This window comes from Mesoplodon mirus (genome assembly GCF_964341445.2).
Source record: "Mesoplodon mirus genome assembly, chromosome: 17".
Classification (NCBI taxonomy): domain Eukaryota; kingdom Metazoa; phylum Chordata; class Mammalia; order Artiodactyla; family Ziphiidae; genus Mesoplodon; species Mesoplodon mirus.
This window is the reverse complement of record NC_138993.1, coordinates 78,662,868-78,690,339: the sequence shown is the minus strand read 5'-3', so window position 1 is coordinate 78,690,339 and position 27,472 is coordinate 78,662,868. Positions and strand designations below refer to the sequence as shown.

The 27,472-nt window shown below is 39.5% G+C and overlaps 1 long non-coding RNA gene across 3 annotated transcripts in view; it reads left to right on the top strand.

The window, feature by feature from the left end:
* Window positions 1–27,472, top strand: part of LOC309792601 — an 83,673-nt gene that overhangs the window by 8,123 nt on the left and 48,078 nt on the right. Inside the window, exon 1 of one of the 3 annotated variants that reach the window (XR_014291742.1) lies at window positions 22,889–23,127. The exons of the other annotated variants lie outside the window; for them this stretch is intronic. This is a non-coding gene — a long non-coding RNA (uncharacterized lncRNA). Of the gene's footprint in view, window positions 1–22,888; window positions 23,128–27,472 lie in introns of those variants that run through there. 3 annotated transcript variants of the gene reach the window in all.

Sequence of the window (27,472 nt, the reverse complement as noted above, 5' to 3'; positions counted from 1 at the left end):
GTTTTGCGTTAATTTTATATACGGTGTGCTAAAATACTCTAGTTTTATTCTTTTCCATGTAGCTGACCAGTTTTCCTAGTACCACTTATTGAAGAGACAGTTCTTTCTCCATATTGCCTGCTTTGTCATAAATCAATTAAATATACGTGTTTGGGCTTATTTCTGGGATCTCTATTCTATTCCAGTGATCTTTTTGTCTGTTTTTGCTCCGGTCCGATGCTCTTTGATTACTGTCGCTTTGCAGTATAATCTGAAGTAAAGGTGCCTGATGCCTCCAGCTCTGTTCTTTCTCAAGATTGTTTGGCTATTTGGGGTCTTTGTGTTTCTATACAAATTTTAAAATTGCTTTTTCAAGTTCTATGAAAATGCTTTGGTATTCTGATAGGGATTGCATTAAATCTGTAGATTGTCTTTGGCAGTATGGTTATTTTAACAGTATTAATTCTTCCAGTCCATGCACCTGCTATATTTTCTCATCTTTTTCTGTTGCCTTCAACTTCTTTCACCAATGGCTGATACATTTCTGAGTATATGTCTTTTACCTGCTTAGGTGTGTTTGTTCTTAGCTATCTTATTATTTTTAGTGTGATTGCATATGGTATTGTTTTCTTAATTTTTTTCTTTCTGACAGCTGTGAGTTTTGTTTTTTTCTTCTTTTTCTAATTCCTTCAGGTGTAATGTTAGGTTGTTTATTTGATATTTTTCTTGTTTCCTAAGAATAAGCTTGTATCACTATAACTTCCCCTGTGAACTGCGTTGGCTGTGTCCCATAGATTTTGGATCACTGTGTGTTCATTTTCATTTCACTTGGGTATTTTTAGAATCCCTCTTTAATTTCTTCACTGTTCCTTTCTTCCCCTTTTATTCATCTGTGATGTGAGGACTATCTTTAATATTGTTTGGATTTCTTTCAGTTGTGTGTGTGTGTGTGTGTGTGTGTGTGTGTGTGATTATTTCAGTTGCTGAGCTCTTAGTTTCACATGGACACTAACAACCCTGCATTGTTACTCTGCTCCCCCACAGTTACTGAATTTGACCTTATATTTTACATCTACTTGTTTTGTGTGTCCCTTAACTTCTTATTGTGAATATAGATGATTTTATTACTGTTTTCTTTCAACCTTCCTATTAGCTGTGTACATGGTTGATTTACTGCCTTTGTTGAATATTTGCCTTATCCAATGAGGTTTTTCCGTTAGTAAGTTTCCTTTTCTAATTTTTATGTTTCAGTCGTGGCCTTTTCTTTTTCACTGAGAAAAGCCCCTTTAAGATTTCTCATAAAGCTGGTTTGGCGATGCTGTGCTCTTTTAGTTTTGCTTCTCTGTAAAACTTTAGATCTCACCATCAAATCTGAAGGAGAGCCTTGCTGGGTAGAGTATTTTTGGTTATAGGCTTTTCCCTTTCATGACTTTAAATATACCATGCCACTCCCTTCTGGCATGCAGAGGTTATCCTGAAAAGTCAGCTGATAACTTAATGCAAGTTTGCATATTTGTAACTTGTTGCTTTTCCTTTGCTCCTTTTAATAGTGCCTTTTTATCTTTATTTTTTTGCCATTTTAATTACAATGAGTCTTGGTGTGATCCTCTTTGGGTTGATCCTGTTTTGGCCTTACTGTGTTTACCGGACTTGGATGTCTGTTTTCTTTCCCAGGTTATGGAAGTTTTCAGCTCTTATGTCTTCAGGTATGCTCTACACTGCTTTCTCTTTCCTTTTTGCTTCTGGGACCAGTATAATGCAAATATTAGTACACTTGATGTTTCACATATCTGTTCAACTTTCTTCATTTCATTTTAATCTATTGTTTTACAGTTCATCTTCAGTGATTGCCAGTACTCTGTCCTTCAGTTTTCTGATTCATTCCTCTGTGTCATTTAGTCTACAGTAGTTTCCTTTTAGTGTATTTTTCATTTCAGTTATTGTATTCCTCATCTCTGTTTTGTTGTTCTTTAATGCTCTAACTCTTTTTAAAAAAATTCTACCTTCTTGCTCTGGTCGTCCATTCTTCTCCTGAGTTCTTTGATCATCTTTATAGTCATTACCTTGAACTATTTTTTGAGGAGATTGGCTACCTCCACTTCACTTAGATCTTCTTCTGAGTTCTTATCTTGTTCCTTCATTTGGATCGTGTTTCAGTGTCACCTCATTTTTCTTAACTTGCTGTTTTTATTGCTATGTATGTAGTAGGTTCGTTACATTTCCTGACCTTCTAGAAGTGGCCTTTTGTAGGAGAGGTCCTATGTGTCCCAGAAGCCCACTGTCCCCTGGTCACTAGAACTATATGTTCTAGGTGTACCCCCTATGTTGGCTACTTGGGCTCTTCTATTGTGGTGGGCTGACTGCTGTGGGAGGTCTGGTAGGCTTGGCTGCCCCCAGACTGCTTGTTTGACAGACTCTGCCTTGTATGGAGGCTGTCTGTGCTGCTTGGTGAGGCTAAATCATAAGGCAGTTGGCTGCACGACTCTGTGGGACACCAAATCTAGTGCTGGTTCACTTATGGGTAGAATTGCAGTCCAGATGATATCAGGGCTAGTGCCCAGTCACTGGGGTGATGCTGGCTACTGGGAGGAAGACACAGGTCCTGAGTTCTGGCTGCAGGGCCCAGGAGTCTCAGAGTTGGTGTTGGATCACTGTTCCTGACACAGCTATCTGCAGGGTCTGGGGTATCCCTAATCTTGTGCTGTCATTCTGATGGGCAGGGTCAAGACCCAAGTGAGTCCATGGCTGCTTCTGGCCTGCAAGTGAGTGTTCTGGTCACACAGGCTGCTGGGCTGTGGTATTCCTGGAGCTGGTGTGTGCCTGTTGGTGTATGAGGCTGATCCCACTGCTAGAGCAGATTTGCTGTTGGGTAGGTCCAAGCTCCATCCAGTCCCTGTGCAGTAATCACCTGCCGACAGCGAGACTGATTCCAAGGCCAGAGCAGGCTCACTTGTCAGAGGGGCCAAGGACTCTGGGGCTGGTGCCTCTCCACTTAGGTGTGGAGGCTGGTCCTGGGGCTTTTGGTTGCTGGGCCCATGTCCAGCGGCAGCTGTGCATTGAGAGGGTCTGAAAGCAGCCTGTTTGCTGGTGGATGGGGCTATGCCCCTGCTCAGTTAGTTGCTTGGCCTGCAGCATCCTAGTACTTGTGTCTATAGTCTGGTGGAAATGGGTAGGGCTAGACCCTGAGGCTAAAAAGATAGAGGGAGGACTCTGAAATTATGCTTGCTGGTACCAGTGGCCACGAGGTAGAAGGAGCTCCCCCAAGTGGCTGCTGCCAGTGTCTATGTCCCTGAGGCTGTGCTGTAGTTGCCTCTGGACTCTCTGGGAGACTCTCCAAGACCAGGAGGTAGGTGTGACCCAGGATCCGTTCAAATGACTGCTTCTGTTCTGATTCTCGGGTCATGTGGGATTTTGTGATTTTGTGATTTTTTTTTTTTTTTTTTTGCAGTACGCGGGCCTCTCACTGCTGTGGCCTCTCCCGTTGCGGAGCACAGGCTCCGGACATGCAGGCTCAGCGGCCATGGCTCACGGGCCCAACCGCCCCGCGGCATGTGGGATCCTCCCGGAACGGGGCACGAACCCGTGTCCCCTGCATCAGCAGGTGGACTCTCAACCACTGAGCCACCAGGGAAGCCCTGTGAGCATCTTTTAAGTGTGGAATCTCTATTTCCCACAACCCTCTGGCTCTCTGGAAAATAAGCACCACTGGTCTTCAAAGCCCAACTTTCTAGGAACCCTTCTTTCCAGAACAGGGTCCCCGGGCTTGGGAGCCTGATGTTGGGTTCATACCCCTTGCCACCTGGGTGCACCTCAGAAATTGTAATTATTCTCCCATCTGTGGGCCACCCACCTGGGGGGATGGGTCTTGACTCTGTTGAGATTTTGCCCTTCCTTCCTGTCTTGCCGAGGTGCCTTCCTTATATCTTTAGCTCTAAAACATCTTTTATGGTAGGTCCCGGCCTTTTTCATCAATTGCTGTTCTGTAAACAGTTGTGACTTTGGTGTGCCCATGAGAGGCATCAAGCTCTGGGTCTTTGAATGCTACCATCTTAGACAATCTCTCCACTTCATTCTTAAATCATATGATTTAATTTTTCTTAGTATCTTATTTGACTAGCGACAGTTTAAAATTTATTATCACTCATGTTTACTTCTCCTGTTTTTAAAAAAATTGAATAGTGCATTCATTCATTTTGAAATGAAGGTAGTGACCTGTGAATTTCCATACCTCAAAAATCAAGGATAGAACAAAAGCATTTTCTACCGGTTTTACCCTCAAACTCTGCACCCCACACCAGACTGGGGATTAACCTCTTGCACCCATGCTCACCTTCTTTTTTTGGACCGTTAACCATCGCTGCATCTGTATGTGTGTTGACAAAGTGAACTCTAGTCTTTCCAGTTTTTGTGTTTTGTTTTTTGGATTAGGGAACAGTCCTACTATGAATGTACATTTACTGGTCTGCTGAAGTTCATATTAAACCTGTCAAGCACATTACCAGAATTGGAATTGCTTGTATATACACTTTGATAAATTTTAGAGACAATGGTAGAACAGAAGTAAATTGTATTTCAAATCCCACAATATTCTCACACCATGAAAACCCTTCCCTTTTTAATATATTTGTGTGTAGTTTATCTTTTTGCCCATACTGTATTTCCCAGAGATGGGTAAGTGTTACGTTTCTTGCTAGCACATTTACGGTATTGTTCAAAGTCAGGTGTTTAGTGATTTAACATGATCATATTTCCATGAACTTGCAAGTACAAGATCTTCTCTCACACTGTCTTTTACTCCCTGCTTTTTTATATTGCCCTCCTAATTCTCAGTCCTGGTCTTTCTTTATGTTCTTCATCAACCTGGATAGGTTATACTATTTTTTCCCTTATTCAAGACCAATAGAATAGAATAGAACACCCAGAAATAAACCCTGATATATGGCCAAGTGGGTTTTGACAAGTTGCCAAGTCTTTTCAAAGTAGAAAGGATAGTATTTTCAACAAATGATGCTGAGAAGTCTTGTTGTCAACATGCAAAAGAAGGAAGATGGACCCTTACCTAACATCATATGCAAAAATTAATGAAAACATATCAAAAAACTAAATATAAGACCTAATAAAATAAAAAGTCTTAGAAGAAGACACAGGAGAAGAGCTTCATGACATTGTATTTGGCAGTGATTTCCTCAATATGAAACGAAGGAACAACAAAGGTACAGCTAACAAAAAAATAAACAATTTGCAGTACATATTAAAAAAAATGTGTATCAAAGGAATGTAAACAGAATAAAATGGCAACCCACAAGATGGGAGAAAATATTTGAAAGCCATCTATCTGACAAGAGATTTCTATTCAGAATATACAGAGAACTCCTACAGCTCAACAAGAAGCAAACACCCTGATTCAAAAATGGATAAAAGACTTGAATAGATGGTTCTTCAAAAAGATGTACAAATGACTAAGCACTTGAATAGATGCTCCATATCATTAAATGCATGTTTATATATTTGTGTGCATGCATACACACACAAGCACACACACACATACACAAGCAGAAAACAAGTATTGGTGAGGATGTGAGGGAGTTGGAAGCATTGTGCTCTGTCAGTGGGAATGTAGAATGATACAGCTGCTTTGCAAAAGAGTATGGCAATTTTTCAGATATTGAAAAATAGAATTACTACATGATCCAGGAAATTTTTACTATGAGGTATACCCAAAGGAATTGAAATCAGGGTCTTAAAGTAATATTTGTACTCCAGTGTATAGAGCAGTAATAATCACAGTAGCTAAAATATGAAAGCAACCTAAATGTTCATCCACTAGTTCCTGGATAAGCAAAGTGTGGTATACCCATATAATACAATATTATTCAGTGTTAAGAAGGAAAACATCTAGGAATATGCCACAACATGGATGAATCCTGAGGAAATTTAGCTACCAAATATGCCATTTTTGTGACTTTTAGTGAGTCATAACAATGCAACTACTTATTTCAATTATATGGGGTACTTAGTGTAGTCAAAACCATAGAAATTGGGAGGGTAATGATGCTTTTCAGGTGGTTATGGAACAAAAAGGAAAGTTATGTTTAAAGGATATAGAGTTACAGTTTTAAAACGTAGAAAAGAATTAGAAAGATAAATGGCGATGTTGATCGCCCAATAATATGAATGTATTTAATATCACTGAACGGTGCACTTTATAATAATTAACATGTTATACTTTATGTTATTTGATGTTACTAACATACAAAATTGGGAAAGAATGTAATATCAGGAAAGGGAGTGGCCCTGGGATACAGCAGAGAGTAATCAGAAGGGTGAGACACTGCATATGTTGAAGAAGAAGAGCTGAGAGTCTTCATTGGACAGAAGAGACTTTATACAAAAGAAAAAAAATTACTCTGAGGGTGTATTAAATAGATATCTGTGGGTGTACTGCTATCTCCCATGGGTTATCTTTAAGAGTCTTTACTAAAGTCCATAAGGCTTGCTGAGGCTTTTTTAAAAACTGGATTCCCTAGGAGATAATTAGTGGGTGGTACTTAAGTCTATGTCTAAGTTGACAGATTTTGCAGGGAAGACGAACCTGAGGACAGTGGAGGTCCTGAGAGTGTAAGTACATGGAAATTGGAAAAAATAATAATAAAGGGAATTAGGAAAACTTTTGACTTCGAAGGTCATGTATTACTGAGTCAGACCTGAGGTTTCTAAGGAGTTATATACACAGTTGCTATTTGGATTGCTTGTTGATGAAGATCAGTGGAAAAACTAGAGTCGTTTCCAAGTGTAGGTAAGATATAATGAGAGGATGGAGGTGGGAAGTAGGGAGGCCCAGAGAAAAGTGGGAAGGTCATACTGGGCCAAGATGGTGGTAATATCCAGCAGAACAGATGGTAGGGCAGACTGTGGTTTCATCTTTTTTATTTCAGCTCCCCACCTCATCCTTAATAATTCTTTGGGAATATTTCATTGCTCTGTGATGCAGGTACAGAATTCGAGTGAGGAGACTACACCTTCAGCGTCCAGCTGTCTGAGTCCTCAGTGTGCTTTAAATGATGGAGAACTATTGCTTCTTTATGAGAAGAGTTAGTACCTCGTAGCTAAGCTTTACCTGGAGCTTATGCAGGATTGATTCCAATTTATATATACTGTTGGCATGGAGGTTCCTCCTCCTCTTTTCTTGACCATTATGAAATGAATCTATATTTCTCAATATTTGCGTGTATCAGATAAATACATTAAGTAAAGGAATCTTATATATTGCTCCCTGCATAGTTTGCCCTTTCTTGTTTCTCTTTTACCTTTACTAAATTTGCACAGGGAGAGACCGTGCAATGTTCTAATCAGGAGAGATTAGAACATCATATTTCTAGAGAGGTTGGTTGGACAGAGCAGGGGTCCCAGTGAGAATCAAAGCTTCTGTTTCTACTTGGAAGTGTACCTGTATAGAGTAGAGGGCTCCAGGAAATATCCTAGAATATTGCAATGTCCCTGCGGGAGATCATTAAGAGAGGCAGGATCTGGTCCCAGATCAGTGTACTATGACATGTTTGTCAATCATCTGGTGTGAGATTCTCAGAGCCAATCCCATATGGTAAGGCTGAGTGCAGAGTATGAAGAACCTGTGAAAGCCTTTGATTGAATGTTAAAGATGAAGCTCTGATTTTGGGGAGAATTTTCTTACCTGACTGAATGTCACCCTTCTGTGGGGATGAGATTCTGTGCTTTTCTTCTCTTGATGACCACTGACTGAAAGTCATTAGAGGATCATGTCTAGACAGCATTCTTTATTTAATTTCTTAAAGAAGAAAACATGGAAAACATTTTTATCCACTTTCAAATTGAGGATCAAGGGGAATGACATCAGTGAAAATGTCAGAGTAGGGAGCTCTAGCTTGTGTCCATCACCAGAAACACTGACATACGTGGTAAAACCTGTCAGAATGATCTTATCAACACATGTAAGTTTTCTTTTCTTTTCACCCTGTAGATTTATCTTTCACGGAAACTTAACTTACTACAAGATGTGGAGAATAAACAGGGAAGTAGAAACTGCATTTCCTGATGAGAGAATCACTAAGTCACATTAGTTGTTCTGAGCTCTGTCTTACTCACCGTGACTGTAATTAAAACAAACAAACAAACAAAACACTTTTTTTTGGTAAGTCAGTTCTGACATTTCCTCGTTAAAGACAAGGTAACAGATACAGATTTAGATCTACCAGAATTGAGCAAAATGTTGATTGTACCTGTGCTGCATATATGAGCATGACCTGCTACAAATCTTCATTATACTTATTGCCACAACTGACAAATTCAGTTTGGCCACTCCTGATATGTTGCATGTAAGGAATGCATAGGACACTAACCCCAGCTGGTCACAGGTAAACTCTGCCACGTGGATTACTGCATGTTTTCCTGCTGGAAGACCACACATTCTCGAGTATCATGACTGCAGAGTATGTGGGCTCTTCTTTTTTCTGGATAAAGATTAGATAATCATCTAATTTTATGAGAAATATATAAATTGTATTTGCATATTCTTCAGGTTTTTATTTATCCATTCTCTTTCAAGTCCTAAGTGCAAATATTAAAGTGATTTCCAAGAGGGTGGTAAATAAGACAGCTACGTTTATGCTCCAAAGTTAGCAATAAAGCATAATACAATTGTAAATGCATTAATGTGTGATTAATATGTAGATACTATGTAAATGCAATTTTAGTAATGCTTTGTGGAGAGCTTCAGAATCTAGGGATTTAAAAAAAAAAAAGAAGAAGGAGTTTTTGAAACTCTCAGGGAATTATATAGAAGTTTTTGTGTCTATAATTATCAATCTGGAATAATGCATTTTCTCAGAAATAAACTAGGCATAAAATTGTAGGAAAAAACTTCATGAAATGAAAGAGCATGTGAGATGGGCATACAAGAAAAAGAATATTCTCAGAGAATAATGAACAGTGTGAAGTTCAGCAGAAGTGTAATACAGATTCAAAGAGTAAAACTTTGGAGGGCCTACTTATGAGTTCCTCATATTGCATCTTTGGAGAGACGGTAGTCATTTGAAATATGATGTTATAAGATGACGTTAACATACTTAAATACTTTCGCTTAGAAATGACCACTTAGAACCAGAATAAATGAAAGAGAGCACAAAATTATGTTTTTGTTGATTTTTGAAGATCTTAGGTGAGTGCTGATAATTTAAATATATATGATGTCAGGCTTCCCTGGTGGTGCAGTGGTTGAGAGTCCGCCTGCCGATGCAGGGGACACGGGTTCGTGCCCTGGTCCGGGAAGATCCCACATGCCACGAAGCGGCTAGGCCCGTGAGCCATGGCCGCTGAGCCTGCACGTCCGGAGCCTATGCTCCACAATGGGAGAGCCCACAACACTGATAGGTCCGCGTACTGCAAAAAAAAAAACAAAAAAAAACAAAAAAAAAACATGGTGTCTTTCACTGCGAAATAAAGGAGCTTTGGAGGATTCCTGGACTGAATGTCAATATTATGACAATAGTATGAGTGTGTTTCATGTTTGGTAATTACAATCTTTGTTGCTTTTGCTGTGGTCATCCATTTACAATGTTTGGTGTCAGTTGATTTTTCTCTTGTAAAAATAAAATGCAGTCTGTGTGTGTGGAAAAAAAACATACATGATGTCGTGATAAAGTTGTATGTAATTTGAGATCTGGCAAAAAGCATTTCTTTTCTGTAATGCTAGGATGCTAATTGGACATTTTTGCAAGAAAGAGATTTCAGGATGCAAATCTCGCGTCTCTAAGGTGGGAAGCCAGTTCATGGTGGAACATTCTATTAAACTTGTGTGAGTGCAGAAATATTTCTTTGGAAGAAAGAGGTCATGAATCCCTTTTTAACAGTTAGTGGTTTATAGTATACCGAATGAGCAAAATGGGTATTTCTGAACTTTAGAAAAAAATAATACAGTTTTTCTGCATTTATATTATGCAGCTGATGTAGAATATCAAAAATTCTTTATTTTGAAAAACAATGTAATCTATTTGACATAATTCATATATATTGAACCTGTGGTACACACACAATAAAGCACACATTCAAAAAATCTTTTTCACTTAAGAAATATTTTCTAGTGTAGTTGATTTACAACATTGTGGTATTTTAAAATACATGTTTATTAGAGTATAATTGCTTTATAACACTGTATTAGTTTCTGCTTTACAACAAAGTGAATCACCTATATGTATACATATATCCCCATATCCCCCCGTCTTGAGGCTCCCTCCCAGACTCCCTATCCCACCCCTGTGGGGGACATAAAGCACCGAGCTGATCTCCCTGTGCTATGCGGCAGCTTACCACTAGCTCTTTTACATTTGGTCGTGTATATATGTCAGTGCTACTCTCTCACCACGTCCCTGTCTCCCCTTCAGCCCTGTGTCCTGAAGTCCGTTCTCTACATCTGTGTCTTTATTCCTGCCCTGTCACTAGGTTCGTCAGTACCATTTTTCTGAATTCCATATATATGTGTTCACATACAGTATTTGTTTTTCTCTTTCTGACGTACTTCACTCTGTATGACAGACTCTAGGTCCAACCACCTCACTACAAATAGCTCAATTTTATTCCTTTTATGGCTGAGTAATACTCCATTATATATATAGGCCATATCTTCTTTCTATATTCATCTGTCGATGGACATTTAGGTTGGTTCTATGTCCTGGCTATTGTAAATAGTGCTACAGTGAATATTGTGATACATGTATCTTTTTGAATTATGGTTTTCTCCGGGTATATGCTCAGTAGTGGGATTGCTGGGTCATATGTTAGTTCTATTTTTAGCTTTTAAGGAACCTCCATATTGTTCTCCATAGTGGCTGTATCAGTTTACATTCCCACCAACAGTGCAGGAGGGTTCCCTTTTCTCCACACCCTCTGCAGCCTTTATACATTATTGTATTAATTTCTGCTGTGCAGCAAAGTGATTCAGTCATATATATATATATATATATATATATATATATATATATATATACTTTTCCATTATGGTTTATCACAGGATACTGAATATAGTTTCCTCTGCTGTACAGTAGGTCTTTGTGGCTTGTCCATCCTATGTAGAATAGTTTGCTTCTGCTATTCCAAAACTCCCAATCTTTCCATCACTCTCTCCTTGGCAACCACAACTCTGTTTTCTATATCTGTGTGTTTGTTTCTGTTTTGCTGACATGTTCATTTGTGTCCTGTTTTCGATTCCACATGTAAGTGATATTATATGGTATTTGTCTTTCTCTTTATGACTTACCTCAGTTAGTATCATTATCTCTATGTCCATCCATGTTGCTGCAAATGGCATTATTTCATTCTTTTTTATGTCTGAGTAATATCTATTGTATACGTATACCACACTTTCTTTATACATTCATTTTTTAATGAACAGTTAGGTTGTTTCCATGTCTTGGCTATTATAAATAGTGCTTCTATGAACATAGGGTTTTATATATTTTTTGAATTATAATTTTGTCTAGATATATGTCCAGAAGTGGGATTGCTAGATCATATGGCAACTCTCTTTATAGTTTTTTTGCAGAACATCCATACTGTTTTCCATAGTGGCTGCACCAACTTACATGGCCACCAACAGTGCTGAAGGGTTCCCTTTTCTCCATACCCCATCCAGCATTTGTTAATTGTAGATTTTTTTTAATGATGGCCATTCTGATCAGTGTGAAGTGATACCTCATTGTAATTTGGATTTGCATTTCTCTAATAATTAGTGATGATGGGCATCTTTTCATGTGCCTATTGGCTATCTGTATGTCTTCTTTAGAGAAATGTTTATTTAGGTCTTCTACCCATTTTTCCATTGAGTTATTTGTTCTATTGTTATTGAGTTGTAGGAGCTGTTTGTATAGTTTGTAAATTAAGCCGTTGTCAGTCTCATCATTTGCTAATATTTTCTCCCAGCCCATAGGTTGTATTTTCATTTTGATTATGGTTTCCTTTGCTGTGCAAAAGCTTATAAGTTTGATTAGTTCCTGTTTCTTTTTTGCTTTTACTGTAAGTCCGCTACGTATGAACAAGTTCTGTTCCAAGAGTGCGTTTGTAAGTCCAATTTGTTTGTAAGTCCAACAAAGTTAGCCGAGGTACCCAGGTTACACAGTCGGCTATATGGTATTGTACCATAATAGGTTTATAATACTTTTCACACAAACAGTATATAAGAAACAAACACAAAAACAAAGAAGGCATTTTTAGTCTTACAGTACAGTAACTTGAGAAGTACAGTAATACAGTACAACAGCTGGGATACTGGGGCTGGCGTCGAGGGAACAGGCGAGAAGAGTTACTGATTGGAGGAGGGAGAGGAGGTGGGAGGTGGTAGAGGTGAAGGATTATCAGCAGTGGGAGACAGGGGGCAAGCTCCAATTTCACTCATACCTGACATTGATGACACAGGTTCTGGTTCCTTGCTGGATTTAATTCTATCTACCCTCTTGAAAAAATGCTCCATTGATGTCTGTGTCGTAGCTCGTTTCTTCTCATCATAGATGATGACACGGTAGCACTGGTTTGCGTTCTGAATGGCTGCTGCCACCTTTGGGTACCATTGCAGGTTCGAGCACTGTGCCTCAAAAACTAACAGTGCCTCCTCAAATTTAGAAGATGCCCTTGGCATTTTCTGTGTCATGAATCTCTTCAGTTCTTCAGTTACTTCTTCCTCCTGTCCCTCTTCATCCTTTCTCTGCGCCTCCAGTTCCATAAGTAAGCTCCTCATGTTGCACAGCAAGGAGTTCAATGAAATCGTCCTCTTGCAGATCTAGCTCCAGCTTCTCGCTGAGGGTCACTACGTTGCTGAAGACCTCTTCAGACTTCTGATCTGCCTTCTCAAGTCCACAAACATCATGAACAAACTGTGGGCAAAGGTTCTTCCAAACCCCATTCATGGTGACCAACATACACTCACACCATGCAAAGTCAATGTTTTTTATGGCCTTGTAGATGTTATAGTCCTTCCAAAATTGTCCCTAGGTTCTTCCTGATTTCTCACTTACCTTTACTGCCTGACAAAAAGTGTGACATAAATAATATTTCTTGAAAGTCGCTATAACTCCCTGGTCCATGGGATGGATGAGCAATGCAGTATTCGGTGACAGATGCACTACTTTGACGTTGGGAAAAGTCATCCATGAAAGGGGGGTGGCCCAGAGCATTGTCAAGCAGCAAAAGAACGTTTTTCTGGGACGTCCTTCTCCGAGCAATATTTCTCTACATCTGGGATAAAGTGTTGGCAAAACCAGTCCTGGAACGTGGCCTGTGTAATCCAGGATTTGGGGTTACGCTTCCACACAATAGGAAGAGAGTCATTGGCTATGTTTTTAAGGGTTCTTGGGTTCTCTGAATGATGAACTAAGAGAGGCTTCAGCTTCATATCACTGGAAGAATTGCCACCAAACAACAGTTAGCCTATCTGTTGCTGCTTTACAGCCCGGCATCAACTTTTCCTTCTTACTGATGTAACTTCGGTCTGGCATCCTCTTCCAGTGCAGTTGTGTCTCATCCGCATTAAACACCTGGTTGGGTAAATGCACACCATTATCAATAATTTCTCAAAGTGTTTCAGGAAGTTCCTGGACAGCTACCCTATCTGCACCTGCTGCCTCTCCACTTACTTTTACCTTGTTGAGGTTGGCTCTACTCTTGAACCGATGAAAACAGCCATGGCTGGCATTAAAAAATATGCCCTCTGATTCTTTCCCGTGTTTCTTCTTCAAGTCTTCACAAAGGCTTTTAGCTTTCTCTTGAATCACCATAAGCTGAGCAGGATTTAGCGCTGATGTTGATCCTGCACCTGCACACTGAGAAGTTTCTCCATCTCCTCCATCACTTTTCCGTGCTTCTTTGATATTTTGTCATGAGCATTGAATATTATATTGGCTGTGGGTGTGTCATAAATAGCTTTTATTATGTTGAGATATGTTTCCTTTATACCCATTTTAGTAAGCGTTTTTATCATGAATGGATGTTGAAGTTTCTCAAATGCTTTTTCAGCATCTATTGAGATGATCATTTGTGTTTTTCCTTTGTTGATGGAGTGTATCATGTTGATTGATTTGCATATGTTGAAACAACTTTGTGACACGGGGGTGAATCAAATTCGATCATGGTGTATGATCCTCTTATGTGCTGTCAGATTCGGTTTTCTAATATTCAGTTGAGAATTTTTGCATCCATATTTATCAGAGATATTGGCTTGCAATTTTCTTTTTTGCTAGTGTCTTTCTCTGTGTTGTTTTTTTTTTTAAGTCTTTATTGAATTTGTTATAGTATTGCTTCTGTTTTATGTTTTGGTTTCTTATTTGTGAGGCATGTGGGATCTTAGCTCCACCACTAGGCATTGAACCCACACCCCCTGCACTGGAAGGCAAAATCTTAACTGCAGGACCACCAGAAAAGTCCCCATCTGTGTTTTTTTATTTTTAAGTAAATTTCTTTCTTTATTTATTTTTGGATGCATTGGGTGTTTGTTGCTGTGAACGGGCTCTCTCTAGTTGTGGCGAGTATGGGTTACTCTTCATTGTGGTGTGCGGGCTGTTCACTGCACTGGCTTCTTTTTTGCAGAGCATGGGCTCTAGGTGCATGGGCTTCAGTAGTTGTGGCTATCAGGCTCAGTAGTTGTGGCTCGTGGGCTGTAGAGCACAGGCTCAGTAGTTGTGGCACACAGGCTTAGTTGCTCCACGGCATGTGAGATCTTCCTGGACCAGGGCTTGAAACTATGTCCCCTGCATTGGCAGATGGATTCTTAACCACTGTGCCACCAGGGAAGTCCCCCCCCATCTGGTTTTGATATCAGGGTGATGGTGGCTTCATAGAATGTCATTGGATGTATTCCTTAATCTTCAATCTTTTCGAAGAGTTTGAGAAGAATCAGTGTAAGTTTTGCTTTGTATATTTGGTAGAATTTGCCTATGAAACCATCTGATCCTAGATTTTTGTGGGTAGGGAGTTTTTGTAAATTACAGTTTCTATTTTGCTTGTAGTGATCAGTCTGTTCAAGTTATCTATTTCTTCTTGATTCAGTTTTGTTTGGCTGTAAAAAACAACATATATTTTTAAGTTATGTTAGCAGATAAATACTTACCATGTATTAGACCACAAAAGAGCAAAGAAAAAAATATTAAAGTACTTTTTCAAATAGAAAAAGTATTGAAATATTTTTAAGAAATTGGGATAATAGTACTAGTTACAATAATGACAAATTGTTCTGAAATTAAACACTACTTTATCTAAGATGCATATCATATGCTTATCGTTTTACTGTTTTTAAATACATGGAATGTTTTCACCTTTCTAAAGTAATTATTTTATTTTACCTGTATATTGGGAAAAAATTTTAGTTGCACATAATATTAAAAAATACACTTTAATAGGAGACATTAATCCATTTACCTTTGCTGTAGTATTGAAAATACTTAGGTTTAGAGTTACCATGTTATTGAGTACCCTTATTTATTTGTTTGTTTGTTTGTTTGTTTATTGCGGTACACGGGCTTCTCACTGTTGTGGCCTCTCCCGTTGCGGAGCACAGGCTCCAGACGTGCAGGCTCAGCAGCCATGGCTCACGGGCCTAGCCGCTCCGTGGCATGTGGGATCTTCCCAGGCCGGGGCACGAACCCGCGTCCCCTGCATCGGCAGGTGGACTCTCAACCACTGCGCCACCAGGGAAGCTCTATTTATTTATTTTTAAAAAGACTTAATTTGGGGGAGGTATAAATTATTTATTTATTTATTTATTTTTAGTATCTTTATTGGACTATAATTGCTTTACAATGGTGTGTTAGTTTCTGCTGTATAACAAAGTGAATCAGCTATACATATAAATATATCCCGATTTCTCCTCCCTCTTGCATCTACCTCCCAACCTCCGTTTCCCACCCCTCTAAGTGGTCACAAAGCACTGAGCTGATCTCCCCATGCTATGCAGCTGTTTCCTACTAGCTATCTATTTTACCTTTGGTAGTATATATAAGTTAATGCCACTCTCTCACTTCGTCCTGGCTTACCCTTCCCCCTCCCCATGTCCTCAAGTCCATTCTCTACGTCTGCGTCTGTATTCTTGTCCTGCCCGTAGTTTCTTCCCAACCATTTTTTTTCTTTTTTTAGATTCCATATATATGTGTTAGCATACAGTATTTGTTTTTGTCTTTCTGACTTACTTCACTCTGTATGACAGACTCTAGGTCCATCCGCCTCACTATAAATAACTCAATTTCATTTATTTTTATGGCTGATAATATTCCATTTTATATTGAAGATGTGCAAAATCTTTTTTATCCATTCATCAGTTGATGGACACTTAGGTTGCTTCCGTGTCCTGGTTATTGCAAATAGAGTTGCAATGAACATTGTGGAACATGATTCTTTTTGAATTATGGTTTTCTCCAGGTATATGCCCAGTAGTGGGATTGCTGTGTCATATGGTAGCTCTATTTTTAGTTTTTTAAGGAACCTCCATACTGTTCTCCATAGTGTCTGTGTATCAATTTACATTCCCACCAACGGTGCAAGAGGGTTCCCTTTTCTCCACACCTCTGCAGCATTTATTGTTTGTAGATTTTTTGAATGATGGCCATTCTTACCTGTGTGGGATGATACCTCATTGTAATTTTGATTTGCAATTCTCTAATGATCAGTGATGTTGAGCATTCTTTCATGTGTTTCCTGGCAATGTGTATATCTTCTTTGGAGAAATGTCTAATAGGTCTTCTGCCCATTTATGGATTGGCTTGTTTGTTTCTTTGATATTGAGCTGCAGGGGGTGCTTGTAAAGTTTGGAGATTAATCCTTTGTCAGTTGCTTCATTGGCAAATATTTTCTCCCATTCTGGGGGTTGTCTTTTCATCTTGTTTACGTTTTCCTTTGCTGTGCAAAAGCTTTTAAGTCTCATTAGGTCCCGTGTTTTTATTTTTATTTTTATTTCCATTTCTCTAGGAGGTGGGTCAAAAAGGATCTTGCTGTGATTGATGTCATAGAGTGTTCTGCCTATGTTTTCCTCTAAGAATTTTATAGTGTCTGGCTTTACATTAAGTCTTTTATCCATTTTGAGTTTATTTTTGTGTATGGTGTTAGGGAGTCTTTTAATTTAATTCTTTTACCTGTAGCTGTCCAGTTTTCCCAGCACCACTTATTGAAGAGGCCGTGATTTCTTCATTCTATATTCTTGCCTCCTTTATCAAAAATAAGGTGACCATATGTGTCTGGGTTTATCTCTGGGCTTTCTCTCCTGTTCCATTGATATATATTTCTGTTTTTGTGCCAGTACCATACTGTGTTGATTACTGTAGCTTTGTAGTATAGTCTGAAGTCAGGGATTCTGATTACTCCAGCTCTGTTTTTCTTCTCAAGATTGCTTTGGCTGTTCGGGGTCTTTTGTGTTTCCATACAAATTGGGAAATATTTTGTTGTAGTTTTCTGAAAAATGCCATTGGTATTTTGTTAGGGATTGCATTGACTCTGTAGATTGCTTTGTGTAGTATAGTCATTTCACAGTGTTGATTCTTCCAATCCAAGAACATGGTATATCTCTCCACCTGTTTGTGTCATCTTTGATTTGTTTCATCAGTGTCTTATAGTTTTCTGAGTAAAAGTCTTTTGTCTCCTTAGGTAGGTTTATTCCTAGGTATTTTATTCCTTTTGTTGCATGGGTAAATGGGAGTGTTTCCTTAATTTCTCTTTCAGACTTTTCATCTTTAGTGTATGGGAATGAAAGGGATATCTGTACATTAATTTTGTATCCTGCAGCCTTACAAACTTCATTGATTAACTCTAGTAGGTTTCTGGTAGCACCTTTAGGATTCTCTATATATAGTATCATGTCATCTAGTGGCAAACAGTGACAGCTTAACTTCTTCTTTTCCGAGTTGGATTCCTTTTATTTCTTTTTCTTATCTGATTGTTGTAGGTAAAAATTCCAAAAGTGTGTTGAATAATAGTGGTGAGAGTGGACAACGTTGTCTTGTTCCTGATCTTAGTGGAAATGGTTTCACTTTTTCACCATTGAGAACAATGATGACTGTGGGTTTGTCATATATGGCCTTTACTATGTTGAGGAAAGTTCCCTCTATGCCTACTTTCTAGAGGTTTATCATAAATGGCTGTTTAATATTGTTGAAAGCATTTTCTGCATGTATTGAGATGATCATATGGTTTTTATCCTTCAGGTTTTTTAATATGGTGTATCACATTGATTTGCATGTATTGAAGAATCCTTGCATCACTGGGATAAACCCAGCTTGATTATGGTGTATGATCCTTTTAATGTGCTGTTGGATTCTTTTTGCTAGTATTTTGCTGAGAATTTTTGCATGTATGTTCATCAGTAATATTGGCCTGTAGTTTTCATTATTTGTGACATCTTTGTCTGGCTTTGGTATCAGGGAGATGGTGGTCTCATAGAATAAGTTTGGGAGTGTTCCTCCCTCTGCTATATTTTGGAAGAGTTTGAGAAGGTTAGGTGTTAACTCTTCTCTAAATATTTGATAGAATTTGCCTTTGAAGCCATCTGGTCCTGGGCTTTTGTTTGTTGGAAGATTTTAATGACAGTCTCAATTTCAGTGCTTCGGATTGGTTTGTTTATAGTTTCTATTTCTTCCTGGTTCATTCTTGGAAGTTTGTGCTTTTCTAAGAATTTGTCCATTTCTTCCAGGTTGTCCATTTTACTGGCATATAGTTGCTTGCAGTAACCTCTCATAATCCTTTGTATTTCTGCTGTGTCAGTTGTTACTTCTCCTTTTTCATTTGTAATTTTATTGATTTGAGTCTTCTCCCTTTTTTTCTTGATGACTCTGGCTAATGGTTTTATCACTTTTGTTTATCTTCTCAAAGAATCAGCTTTTAGTTTTTTTGATCTTTGCTGTTTCCTTCATTTCTTTTTCATTTATTTCTGATCTGACCGTTATGATTTCTTTCCTCTGCTGACTTTGGGGTTTTTTTTTTTCTTTCTTTCTCTGATTGCTTTAGGTGTAAGTTTAGCTTGTTCATTTGAGATGTTTCTTGTTTCGTCAGGCAGGATTGTATTGCTATAAACTTGCCTCTTAGAACTGCTTTTGCTGCATCCCATAGGTTTGGGGTCGTCATGTTTTCATTGCCATTTGTTTCTAGGTATTTTTTAATTTCCTCTTTGATTTCTTCAGTGATCTCTTGGTTATAAAGTAGTGTATTGTTTAGTGTCCATGTGGTTGTATTCTTTTACAGATTTTTTCCTGTAATTGATATCTATTCTGATAGTGTTGTCGGAAAAGATACATGATACAATTTCAATTTTCTTAAATTTATCAATGCTTGATTTGTGACCCAAGATATGATCTATCCTGAAGAATGTTCCTCAAACACTTGAGAAAGAGTGTATTCTGTTGTTTTTGGATGGAATGTCCTATAAATATCAATTAAGTCCATCTTGTTTAATGTATCATTTAAAGCTTGTGTTTCCTTATTTATTTTCATTTTGGATGATCTGTTCATTGGTGAAAGAGGGGTGTTAAAGTCCCCTACTATGATTGTGTTACCTTCGATTTCCCCTTTTATGGCTGTTAGCCTTTTCCTTATGTATGGAGGTGCTCCTATATTGGGTGCATAAATATGTACAATTGTTATGTCTTCTTCTTAGGTTGATCCCTTGATGATTATGTAGTGTCCTTCTTTGTCTCCTGTAATAGTCTTTATTTTAAAGTCTCTTTTTTCTGATATGAAAATTGCTACTCTAGCTTTCTTCTGATTTCCATTTGCATGGAATATTTTATTCCATCCCCTCACTTTCAGTCTGTATGTGTCCCTAGGTCTGAAGTGGGTCTCTTGTAGACCGCATATATACCGGTCGTGTTTTCAGATCCATTCAGCCAGTCTATGTCTTTTGGTTGGAGCATTTAATCCATTTACATTTAAGGTAATTATTGATATGTATGTTCTTATTACCATTTTCTTAATTGTTTTGGGTTTGTTATTGTACGTCTTTTCCTTCTCTTGTGTTTCCTGCCTAGAGAAGTTCCTTTAGCATTTGTTGTAAAGCTGGTTTGGTGGTGCTGCATTCTCTTAGATTTTGCTTGTCTGTAAAGGTTTTAATTTCTCTGTTGCATCTGAATGAGATCCTTGCTGGGTAGAGTAATCTTGGTTGTAGCTTTTCCCCTTTCTTCACTTTAAATATGTCCTGCCTGTCCCTTCTGGCTTGCAGAGTTTCTGCTGAAAGATCAGCTGTTAACCTTATGGGGATGCCCTTGTATGTTATTTGTTGTTTTTCCCTTGCTGCTTTTAATATTATTTCTTTGCATTTAATTTTTGATAGTTTGATTAATATATGTTTTGGCATGTTTCTCCTTGGGTGTATCTTGTACGGGACTCTCTGCACTTCCTGGACTTGATTAACGATTTCCTTTCACATATTAGCGAAGTTTTCAACTATAATCTCTTCAAATATTTTCTCTGTCTCTTTCTTTTTCTCTTCTACTTCTGTGACCCCTATATTCGAATGTTGGTGTGTTTAACATTGTCCCAGAAGTGTCTCAGATTGTCCTCAATTCTTTTCATTCTTTTTTCTTTATTCTGCTCTGTGGTAGTTATCTCCACTATTTTATCTTCCAGGTCATTTATCCATTCTTCTGCCTCAGTTATTCTGCTATTGTTTCCTTCTAGAAAATTTTTAATTCCATTTACTGTGTTGTTCATCATTGTTTGTTTGCTCTTTAGTTCTTCTAGGTCCTTGTTAAACATGTCTTGTATATTCTCCATTCCAGTTCCAAGATTTGGGATCATATTTAGTATCATTACTCTGAATTCTTTTTCAGGTAGACTGCCTATTTCCTCTACATTTGTTTGGTCTGGTGGGTTTTTACCTTGTTCCTTCATCTGCTCTGTGTTTCTCTGTCTTCTCATTTGGCTTTGTGGACGGTGTTTGGGGTCTCCTTTGCGCAGGCTGAAGATTCGTAGTTCCTGTTGTTTTTGGTGTCTGCCCCCAGTGGCTAAGGTTGGTTCAGTGGGTTGTGTATGCTTTCTGGTGGAGAGGACTGGTGCCTGTGTTCTGGTGGGTTTGTCTGGATCTTGTCTTTCTGTTGGGCAGGTCCGCATCCGGTGTTGTGTTTTGGGGTGTCTGTGACCTATTATGATTTTAGGCAGCCTCTCTGATAATTGGTGGGCCTGCATTCCTGTCTTGCTAGTTGTTTGGCATTGGATGTCCAGCACGGGATCTTACTGGTCTTTGAGTGGAGCTGGGTCTTAGCATTGAGACGGATATCTCTTGGAGGCTTTCGCCGTTTTGATATTACAAGGTGCCCAAGGGCTCTGGTAGACCAATATTCTGAACTCTGCTCTCCCAACTCAGAGGCACAGGCCTGACACCTGGCTGGAGCACCAAGACCCTCTCAGCCACACAGCTGGGGGAGAGAGCAAGAGCTAGCTTTGGTACATCTCAAAGAACACCAATGAGATTCACTCACCATTTTCTCTCCATCAGTGAAGAAAACAAATTTCAGTGTTCGGTGAGTCAGCCACCTTGGTAGCCAGCCTCCAAGAAGGCCCTAATCATACCCTAATTATCTCCCAGTCATCATGCACCTGTGTGCCTCCTCACAGTTGAAAAGGGCTGATGTTTTAACTAATAAGACATTGCAGAAATGACAAAGTGCAACTTCCAAAGGTATAAAAGATATTGGAGCTTCTGCTTTGGTTTCTGCTAGATCACTCATCCTAGGGTAAGCCAGCTGCCATGTCATGAGGACACTCAAGCAGCCCTAAGGAGAGATTCATGTGACAAGGAGCTGAGGCCTCTTACTTACAGCCACATGAGTGAGTCATCTCACCAGTCACAATACTTAATTTTATTTATTTATGGTTGTGTTGGGTCTTCGATGCTGCACAGGGTTTCTCTAGTTGTGTTGAGCAGGGGCTACTCATCATTGTGGTGCATGGGTTTCTCCTTGCTGTGGTTTCTCTTCTTGTGGAGTATGGGCTCTAGGTGCATGGACTTCAGTAGTTGTGTCACGCAGGCTCAGTAGTTGTTGCTTGCAGGCTCTAGAATGCAGGCCAAGTAGTCGTGGCACATGGGCTTAGTTGCTCTACAGCCTGTGGGATCTTCCCAGACCAGGGATTGAACCCCTGTCCCCTGCATTGGCAGGCAAATTCTTACCCACTGAGCTACCAGGGAAGTCCAGTGTGCTCTTTTTTAAACCTAGTCTGTTTTCATTATTTTCTATCTTAACTGTTCTATATTAAATAAAAAAAATAATACTCCTTTCTACCCCTCCTCTTTGAGGATGATATATGAAGAAGTATGTCTTATTTATTAATCTGAAATTTTCACCTTACTTTTAAGAAGTAATCACAATGTCAAGTATTTAATACCTTTCACTTCCACCTTGAAAAGCATGGATATTAAAGTGCTAATATAATTACCTTCCCTAGTCTATCATTTTTACTTTTTGTTATGTATAAAAAACAACTAAAAATATGCATGGTTTGTAAGGAAATGACAAATTTCAGAAAATTCAGAATCTGCATACACTCTATACATAGCTTCTAGATACAGACACAGAAAATTGCCAGATACTCAGAGCCCCCCTTGTCCAATTCTAGTGACTCCCCTTAAGGTTTAATATTGTTCTGGTATCTAACAAAAAGATCACTTTACCTGTATTTTGCATTTTATATAAATGTAATGGCACAGTAAAATCACTTTTGGATTGGGCTTTTTTATTTTATGTTGTTTATGAATACGCCTATATGGTTGCCTGTTGTTGTTGTCATGCACTGACACTGTTGCATAGGATTCCATAGTGTAAATATTTAACTATTAATTAATTTTTTCCAAAATGTATTACAATATGAGTGATTTTCAGTTTGGGTCTATTGAGAATTGCACTGGTATATACATACTAGAACTTGAGCTTTGGTGGTATGTGTATAAATTATTGTTCAATATACATGTAGTAGTAAAATTTTTGACTCATAGCTTTCATCTGTTTATCTTTTTAGATATTTCTAAATATTTTCAAAACATTTGTATGATTTTTCATCCTCAGCAGCAGTGAATGAGATTCAAGGATTACACACATTCTTGTCAAACTTGATAATACCTGTCATTTTCATTTGAACTTTCTGGTTGGTGAGTGATAATTCCAGGTATGACTTTTTTGCATTTAATTGACTACTAAGAAGCCAAGCATCTTTTGATATGTTTACTTAACGTTCTGTACTCTCTTTCTTGAAATATCTTTTGGTATATTTTTCCCATCTTTGCTATTACATTATCTTCTTATTGAAGACTTTTTTTTTTTAACATCTGAGACTTCTTATTTAGGAGTTTTAAATATATACTTGATATAAGTTCTTCTGTCTTTCTGTCTCTCCTCTTTCTTTAGATGAGTGTCAGTTTTTAATGTTAATAACATCTAATTTGTTATTTTCCTCTATTTAGTCTTATTTCTATTTATTTATGTAATCTTCTTATCTGTTGCAGAACACATTATATATTCTAAACCACAAATATGTTTTCGTTTCTTCAATAAATCTAATTGTTAAGCTTTAAATTTAAGTTAACTTTCTGAACTAAATATGTTGTATCATAGTGAGCATTAATTTGTCTGTGACAGCTGAAAGGTTACATTTATTCAGAAAATGTTGTATTCAGCTTTCTTTTCATTTGCTCCTACTTCTCATTGATTCACAGAGGTAAACATCACTTCATCCATGGATCTGACTTTTCTTGATTTCTCATGGTCATTCTCATTAATTCTTCTTGCCTCATGAAATCTTTAGGCATTGCATTATTCCACAAAAGCAAAAAGCTTCCTTGGGCCTTTTTCCTCAGAAGATTGATTATTCCCACATTTTAAATGGGAGATTGCAATAAGTTAGGAGAAAATGCCACAGGGGTCTCTCTTTTTTTTTTTTTTTCTTTCACATCTTGTATCAGCCTCTGCTTGCACTCTGTGTTCAAAGATTTTTGTACAACACATTGATAGAAGTGCCAGGTGTTTCTCTCCTTGGGGCAAAAGACAGATTAATTACCTGACAAATAAAATAAAGACAGTGTCTTTCTCTGTTCACATGTTGGAAAGGATTGCTTGCATCCTAATTTAAAAGTTTCAGGTGAGTGAAGCTTAAGATTCCAAAGCTTTAATCCATATTTACACCACGCACAGCATCCAACAGGACTGCTTTACATAACCCCATGAGACTTTTGTGTGCAAGTGAAATAGATAAAAATATAAAACTATTGCTGTCTTTCTGGGTCATAAAAAAGATTTTTTGTCTCATTTAAAATATATTTTTTTCTAAAATCCAAAAACGTGTCAGGCTAAAATATTGGAATTTCAAACATGGTAAAACCCCTTTTGAACGATGCGAAGTGAGACTTCTTTGTAGTGCTGATTTTCATTGCCCACTTGCTTGGTTGGCCAAAAAGGGCCTATGCGTTTTTTCCTGAATATATTCAGGAAAAAAAAAAACGTACGCCCTTTTTGGCCAACTGCATCATTGTCGAAGTTCTGCCGCTTTTCATGTGCTTTAAAGGCGACTCCGATCTACCTCTTGAAAACGGTTTCCTGCAATTCTGCCTTGTTTTCAAATCCTCTTCGTTGCCTTACCTCAATAAGGTACGAAAGTTATCATTTATTATCCTGCAGGTTTGTGAATTTTAGTGCCTCTGAGATCCATTTTTCAACTCGCCTTTTTGGGAGCTGGCCTCCAAACCGCAGGATTGCTTCAGGCCCTATTCTGGTTCCAGGGGGCAGGCAGAGCCTTTGGTTAATTCTTCTTCCTGATTGGAAATTAGAGTGACATGTGTCTGTCCAAACACCTAGAGCTGATCTCTCATTGGTTCCCCCTCTACCCGTTCAACCTCTGGACAAATTGCAAACTGTACGAAACAGGAGTTTAAGGTGCTGATTCTCCAAGTGGGGAGATTGTTGGTAAAGCAGCTGGAATGGCGAACCCGAGCACCACGAGATGAAAAATGAGGTGCGTTCTAGAAACGTTTCCCGATCATATGGTGTACCATTCTCTGGGTTTCCCATGCATGTTTTAGCTGTAGGAAGATTCCCTTGAACCTGGAGATTTCTGACCCATGGAATGGGTAGCACGCAGTATTACTTTAAAGGGTCTGCATTTGCTCACGCAACCTCACCAATCCGGTCGCCCCCAAGAGTGTCCAGCCTTATGTCTCTTCCAGCTGTGGGTCTAGATGTGGTCAATCCAGGTTGCATCACAGCCACTGAACGAATTTTGTAGGAATTTCTCTCTCTTTCACTATCTTTGCTTTTTTTTGTAATTTGTATTTATAATGGGATTTAGCTGATTTTCAATGCTGTGTTTGTGCCCCTTTACACCCACTATATTCACTTACCGAGAAGTATCAATAAATACTTTTTAAGATTCTTACTATGCGGATATATTCTTCTGTGGTGAATAAGGTGTGTTGAGTCCAGTTCACTGAGCAATGAGTAGGTCTTGTCTATTACATATTTGGTTAATGGAACGGTATCTGTGCTAATTTCAAACTATTGTTTTATGCATCACCCCACCTCACCTTTCCTCTTAAGCAGCCATAAGTGTGTTTTCTAAATGTGTGACTCTGTTCTGTTTTGTAATTTAGTTCATGTAGCGATTTTTACATTCCGTCTATAACTGATATCTATGATAAGTTTCTTTATCTGTGTGACGTATTTCTTAGAATCATCGTACCTAAATCCACTCATTATGCTGCTACTAGCCTTAGGACATTGATTTCATGGCTGAGTGATGTTCCATTGTACGTAAGTACTACAACTTGTTTATCCATTTTACTCTTTCATGAGATACTTAAGGTGTACCCAAGTCGAGGATTTTGTGAACACAGCAGCCCTAAAATTTGGGGTGCCTGTGTCCTGTCGATTTTTGGTTTTCTCAAGATATAAGCCCATGAGTGGAAGTGTCCTGTGCTCTGTAGCTCTGTTTTTTAGATGTTTTAGGAAACACCATACACTTCTCCAGAGTGGCCGTTGGCAATTTACATCCCGCCCATCAGCGTAAAAAAGCTCCCTTTTCTCCTTGACTTGTCCTGCGTTTCTGGTTTTTACACTTTTTCAGCATGGCCCTTTTGACCAATGCCTAGTGAGACTTCTTTGCAGTGTTGATTTGCATTGCCCGCTTGTTTGGTTGGCCAAAAAGGGCGAATGCGTTTTTTCCTGAATATATTCAGGTGCTCACCAGGGTGTGTAGCAGGTGTGGGTGAGTGTCACGTAGCGCACACCCAGCGCATAGAAGGTACGCAGGATGGAGAGGCTACTGTCCAGTGAGTGGCCGCCCTCCACACCAGTGAGGCAAGCCAACTTCCGGGTATTGTTGAGAGCTGGGGGCAGGTAGGTCAGATGATCATTTTCAGAGGCAGGAGTAGCTTACTGAAGTCCTTAACACCCACCACCACCAGTCTGTTTACCTCTTCTTTTGGCCATGCCGCGCAGCATGAGGGCTCTTAGTTTCCCCACCGGGGATCAAACCCGAGCCCCCTGCAGTGGAAGTGTGTTGTCTTAACCTCTAGACTACCAGGGAAGTCCCCCGTCTACCTTTAACTGAGGTCACAAGCTCCAGCTCAGAATAGGAGGCACACATGAGGCGGATGAGGTCAATTTGTTCCAGGTTGAGGCGCACAGCATCCCGTTCGTGGGTCTGGCATGGGACGTAGGCTGACCAGAACTGAGGGAAGGCCAGGGCTTAGTTTGTGCTTTGGAACTCCTTGGGCTTCTCATAGCCTCCTCAGCTGGCACAGCACTCACTGTGCCCAGAAGTCACATGTAATGCGTTGCTTTTTCTGTGGTACTTGGCAGCCCGTCAGGTGGGCTCACTGTGACCCCTGTAGGCCCCAGCATCCATGGCATGGCACTTTCTAGGTCACTATGGTAACTTCGTTCCAATGTGACTAACCTGTGGTCTCTGTGGCCCCCAAACTGCCCCACATTCCCCAGCAGCCATGGTGGCACCTTGTGTGTCCCTTTGGTACCTGGCCACCCACGAGACTGTCTTTCAGCCTGCCCAAGCTGGTCTAGCCATGGCTGAAATTGCGCAGGTTAACATGCTGTAGCCCATTGTGGTAAAACTGCCTCAGGACCAGGGGCATGTTGGTGTGGCTGGAGGGAGGTCAAGGCAAATGGGTGGGCTCCTTAGGTCTTGGGATCAGGCAGGACACATTGCCTGGCCTGGGCCAGCCTGGGGGTCCCCCACCTCACACTGTCACACAGACTATACTAGGAGCAGCTGAGCCCTGGGCTGAGGGGTTCCCGCCAGGGAGGGGATGACAGAGAAGGGGAAGGGCATCCATAGATGATGGAGAGGACATCCAGGGCTGGTGTGAGGGAGCCTCCCCACTAGCGCTGCATGCTCCAGACCTCCTCCCCTGCCCAGGGCCAGGCTAGGCCCCCACCGGCCCCCAGCAGCCCGCACACACTGCAGCCACCCTTCCACAAGCGGGAAGTCCCGCATCAGGGCCCGC